The sequence below is a fragment of the Chiloscyllium plagiosum genome, unplaced genomic scaffold (assembly GCF_037043375.1).
Source record: "Chiloscyllium plagiosum isolate Xiang-an unplaced genomic scaffold, Cpla_swu_hap1 HiC_scaffold_36, whole genome shotgun sequence".
In the NCBI taxonomy this organism is placed as follows: Eukaryota; Metazoa; Chordata; class Chondrichthyes; order Orectolobiformes; family Hemiscylliidae; genus Chiloscyllium; species Chiloscyllium plagiosum.
In genome coordinates, this window is record NW_028270174.1 from 5714825 (window position 1) to 5721029 (window position 6205).

Genomic DNA, 6205 nt, shown 5'->3' on the forward strand with positions numbered 1-6205 from the left:
GGGTCAGTGAGCAGCAGTGATCTCCAGGCTCCCATAGGCCTTGGAAACTTGGACAATTTACAGCAGGTATGTCAAAGTATCTTCACTAGATTGTCCATATCTGATGGCAACTAACTAGTCCAAAAGAAACATCCTCACCCAAGGCAATTTATCCAGCATGGAGGCTGTCATCCCTCAAAACCAGTTCCAATGGGTAGGATATGTTGATTGTAATATCTGACACCAGACTCCTGAAGCAACTGCTCGACTTGGAACTTAATCACGGCAGGAACCTGTAACAAAGCTGGTCCCTTTTTTCTGAAAGCTGTTCCTTTTCTCAAGGATGCTGTGTCCTTGTGTTTTTTTAGAGGGTTTGTAAACCCACTCCCAGTTCCAATTAGACTGGTTTGGTAGAGAGATTAAAGAGCATTGAGAGGCCTTTTTGTTTATATGTAAACAGATGAGACCTCAGGCCAAAGTGGTCATGTTTTAGAAGTGACCTGTACAATGAAAGGGGAGTGGTCAGCTCTCTAGCTGAGCAGAAGTGGGTACTGCAGATGCTGGAGATTAGAATCAAGATTAGAAGCTCTTCCTGATGAAGGGCTTTTGTCCGAGACGTCGATTTTCCTGCTCCTCGGATGCTGCCTGACCTGCTGTGCTTTCCCAGCACCACACTAATCTCTAGCTGAGCAGTTCAGTCCAGAACCAGTTAGGAATTCAGCTATGTAGAAACAGGAACTGTCTCTCTTTCTGTCCCTCTAACTTCAACCTATCAGCATCTGTTCCATTTTTTAACTTTTTTAAAGGAGGTTTGCTTATTGGGACAGTTCTGTATATTCGGAACAGCACAATTAAGTCTAGTTCAGACAGACTGAGTTCTGTAGGGGTTCTTTATTCTGTTCTTTGTGTTTCATTGTGTAATTTTGTGAATATAAATTTCTGTCTGTTTTAAAATCTAGTAGTCAGTCTAGCTAGCTTACTCTGTGTAATTCTCACTGTACACTTACTAAAACAAATTGCAAAATTATGGTCTGGGCTGCCTGCTCAGAATGTTTTGAGTAGTCTGACCTAGGCCATAACAAACCTCACAGGAAAACACAAATACATAAGGGATGTACTCAACATATCCCTGATGAGGTGAAACATTCTTGGCCAACATAAGAGATCCTGGCCTGTGACTGATCCAAATGGAGAAGGCTCATTCAGATGATACCAAATACATCAAGAGATTGGTAGCTCAGATTGAGGTTCTGGATGTAGGTTTGCTCACTGAGCTGGAAGGTTAGTTTTCAAACGTTCATCACCATACTAGATAACTTCATCAGTGAGCCTCCGGATAAAGCACAACAAGCAAAACTAATGTCATTTACAAAATACCTTGCAAGAACTGTGACAAACAGGCATAAAGCTAGCCACCAGGATACATGAACCTTAACTAGCCACAAAAATATATGACCCACTCTCACTAGTATCCTTCCATACAGATGAGGAAGGATACCACTTCGACTGGGACAACACATCCATCCTAGGACAAGCCAAACAGAGACACGCAAGGGAATTCCTAGAAGCATGGCATTCCAACTGGAAGTTTATCAACAAGCACATTGACTTGGATCCAATTTACCACCTCCTGAGAAAAAGAATAGGAAATGATGTCACCACAAGAAATGATGTCACCACAGGAAATTGCATCACCAACCCAAAGGAAAACGAAACACATAAATACAAAGTGGGCCATACAACCCATGCTTTATCCGGAGGCTCACTGATGATGTTACATGGTATGGTGACGAAATGTCTGGAAACTAACTTTTCGGCTTAGCGAGCAAACCTACATCCAGAACATCAAGTGATTTTCTCAGGAATATTTAGAGGTGAGGTTGAGATGTTAGAGGAAACCTACAAACTTCCAAACAACCCACCTACCCAATCTTTGAAGTAATCTCTGTCACGTATGTGCAGAGATTGCAGGTCTTGCACTGGACCTAACATTCATTTCAGAACCCATCGAACTGGAGGGGAAGCATGTCATCATTGATCCTGGGGGAGCTGTCTTAGGGAAGAAGTTGCCAATCTTTCCCATGCCCACAGATTGGAGGATGCCTTATGTTACCAGCATACACAGTGTGTTCATTCTCCAGGGTCACTTAAGCAATGTCTTAGCCAAATAAGCGCTGAAAATGTGTTGCTGGAAAAGCACAGCAGGTCAGGCAGCATCCAAGGAGTAGGAGAATCGACGTTTCGGGCATGAGCCCTTCTTCAGGGCGATTCTCCTGCTCCTTGGATGCTGCCTGACCTGCTGTGCTTTTCCGGCAACACATTTTCAGCTCTGATTTCCAGCATCTGCAGTGCTCACTTTCTCCTCTTAGCCAAATAACCCAAACTGTCAACTTCTCCACCTCTTGATATTGCCTGGTTTGCTGTGTTGTTCCAGCCTCCTGCTTGTTTGCTTTGGATTCCAGCATCTGCACTTTTTTTTTGTTTCTAACAAAAGTGAGGAGGCATATAGATCAAAAACCTAACCCTACACCGACATTGATTGTGTTCTTCGTGGACCTGTGAGAGGTTATCTTGTCCAAGTTAGGAACAGTGATAAGTTGGGAGGGTAACTTTCCCTGCCGTCTTGCCTCCTGGCCTCCAGAAAGATGATCAGGCTAGTACTGAGAATGTGTCCTTACACTGAGGAGCAGCACCTTGCAAAGCAGCTGAAGGAAGCACTACATCTCTAATATGCACTGCAGTAACTTGCCAAGTCTTTATTAACTGCAAATTCCAAACATTTGACTGCCACCAACTAGAAGGACAAGGACAGCGGATACATTGGGGTATCATTATCTCTAAGTTCTCTTCTGAGCCACACTCCATCCTGATTTGGAACAAAATCACTGTTGCTCAGTTAAAGAGAAAGTGAGGGCTGCAGATGCTGGAGATCAGAGCTGAAAATGTGTTGCTGGAAAAGCGCAGCAGGTCAGGCAGCAACCAAGGAGCAGGAGAATCGACGTTTCGGGCATAAGCCCTTCTTCTGTTCCTTGGATGCTGCCTGACCTGCTGCGCTTTTCCAGCAACACATGTTCAGCATTGCTCAGTTAAAGCCTTGGAAATCAATACTGTGGGTGGAACTAAACCCCATGGACAGCAGTAATTCAGAAAAGCAGTTCAAGACCACCTTGTCCAGCAAAAAATGCCTATGTAGCCTGTGATGCCCATATCTAAGGAATGAAGGAAAAAATTGGCAATTGGTAAAATTTCCCTCTCTAATCTTCCCCAAAGGAATTTTTTTCTGTTGATGATGTGGAGGAGCTGGTATTGGACTGGGGTGCACTAAGTTAAAAAGGTTCATTAAATATAGTATTTTACTTGCATAGCACTGTAATTTTTGCTATAAATTCTGTGTTTTATGATCCTACTCCAAACCACCAGAAGAAGGAGGGGTGCTCCGAAAGCTAGTGCTTCCAAATAAACCTGTTGGACTACAACCTGGTGTTGTCTGATTTTTAAAGTTTTTCTATTGATGGTGGCATTAATTGAAAAAAATGTTAACCATATTTTCCCTTATTAAACCCTTAGGAAATGGAGATTAAAGTCTGTAGGAGACAATGTGCTTATTTCAATAATCGATAAACATAGAACATTACAGCGCAGTGCAAACCCTTCGGCCCTCTATGTTGCCACCCTGTAAAACCAATCTGAAGCCCATCTAACCTACACTACTCCATTCTCGTTCATATGCCTATCCAATGACCATTAAAATGCCCTGAAAGTTGGCGAGTTTAAAGGACACGCTGATTCTTATTTGCCAGGAATTAGATTTTTGTTAATGTAACATGCTGGAGACCAGAAACAAACAAAAAAAGTGTGGAGAAACTCAACAAGTCAGGCAACATCTGTGGACAGAAAAACAGAGTGAATGTTTTGATTCCAGTGACCCTTCATCAGAACTAGATTTTGTTGCATTTCCCATTGGTCATGTGTTGAAGATCCTGTAAACTATGAGTGTGCACTCCGTGCATGTCTCTACGTGGATTTAATGGAAATTGAACGTTTGGTAACAAGGAAGAGGAGCATATTAGTGGGGCCTTGGTGTGTCATCAGAGCAAGTGAAACTTCAGGGGTGGGGCTTTGGTTGGGGACAGAGCCAGGAGTGGTCATGACTTAGTAACGGAGCGGTGTGGTTTGGCTCGGAAGTGGGGTTGATTGCAAGGGGGCATGAATCAAGAGTGTGATGCTGGAAAAACACAGCAGGTCAGGCAGCATGCAAGGAGCAGGAAAATCAATGTTTTGGGCAAAAGCCCTTCATCAGGAGTGAGGCTGGGAGCTTAGGGGGTGGAGAGATAAATAGGAGGGGGGTGGGACTGTGGGAAAGTAGCTGAGAGTGCAATAGGTGGATGGAGGTGGGGGTAATGGTGATAGGTCAGAGGGGAGAGTGAAGCGGATAGGTGGGAAGGAAGATGGACAGGTAGGACAGGTCATGAGGGTGGTGCTGAGTTGGAAGGTTGGAACTGGGATAAAGTGGGGGAGGGGAAATGAGGAAACTGGTGAAATCCACATTGATGCCATGGAGTTGGAGGGTCCTGAGGCTGAAGATGAGGCATTCTTCCTCCAGGCGTTGAGTGGTGAGGGAGTGGCGATGGAGGAGGCCCAGCACCTGCATGTCCTTGGCGGAGTGGGAGGGGGTGTTAAAGTGATCGGCCACAGGGCGGTGGGGTTGCGAGATGCGGGTGTCCCAGAGATGTTCTCTGAAGCGCTCTGCGTGTAGGCATCCTTCCCCCCAATGTAGAGGAGACCACATCGGGAGCAACGGATACAGTAAATGGCATGTGTGGAAGTGCAGGTGAAACTTTGATGAATGTGGATGGCTCCTTTGGGGCCTTGGACGGAGGTGAGGGGGAAGGTGTGGGCGCAGGTTTTACAATTCGTGCGGTGACAGCGGAAGGTGTCAGGAGGGGAGGATGGGTTGTTGGGGGTGGGGCGTGGACCTGACGAGTTGCGTAGGGAACGTTCTTTACGTGGTGGTGGTGTCCATTTGTCGGTGGCAGAAATGATGGAAGATGATGCAATGTATACGGAGGTTTGTGGGGTGGAACATGAGAACCGGCCGGGGGGTTATGTCTTTGTTGCGCTTGGAGGGGTGGGTTTTGAAGGCGGAGGTGCGGAAAGTTGTTGAGATGCACTGGAGGGCATAATCAATCACGTGGGACGGGAAATTGCAGTCTTTAAAGAAGGAGGCCATCTGGTGTGTTCTATGGAGGAACCGGTCCTCCTGGGAGCAGATGCGGCGGAGGAATTGGGAATAAGGGATAGCATTTTTAATGGACGCAGGATGTGGCGAGGTGTAATCCACGTAGCTGAGGGAGTTGGTGGGTTTGTAGAAAATGTCTGTGTTGAGTTGGGCACTGTTGTTGGAGATGGAGAGGTCCAGAAAGAGGAGGGAGGAGTCTGAGATGATCCAGGTGAACTTAAGGTCGGGGTGGAATGTGTTGGTGAAGTTGATGAACTGTTCAACCACCTGTGGGAGCATGAGGTGGCACCGATGCAGTCATCAATGTAGCGGAGGAAAAGGTGGGTGTAAATATGGAAGATGGACTGTTCCACGTAGCTGACAAAGAGACAGGCATGAAAATGTGTTGCTGGAAAAGTGCAGCAGGTCAGACAGCATCCAAGGAGCAGGAGAATCGACATTTCGGGCATGAGCCCTTCTCCAGGAATAAGGATCCTGCCCGAAACGTCGATTCTCCTGCTCCTTGGATGCTGCCTGACCTGCTGCGCTTTTCCAGCAACACATTTTTCAGCTCTGATCTCCAGCATCTGCAGTCCTCACTTTCTCCTGAAAGAGACAGGCATAGCTGGGCCCATGTGGGTGCCCATGGCTATCCCTTTTGTCTGGAGGAAGTGGGAGGATTCAAAGGAGAAATCATTGAGGGTAAGGACCAGTTTCAGCTGGAGCAGTTCACCATCAGTTGGATGGAAAGGGGTGGACTGCACTCACAGGGGGCGTGGTTTGAGTGGAATAAGGGGGCGTGGTTTTTGGGTGACGATGGGCGGAGCGCGATGTGGGCGTGATTTGGCTGAAACATGGGCGTGGTTTGAATGGAAAGGGCGGGGCGAATCAAAAAGGGCATGGGCCTTCCTTGAGTGGGCGTGGTTATGGGTGGAAGGGGCGCGGCAGGTGTGGAAGTGGGCGGTTTGAGTCACCTTTTCTTTCAAAATGGGAGACTGCGCGCGAACA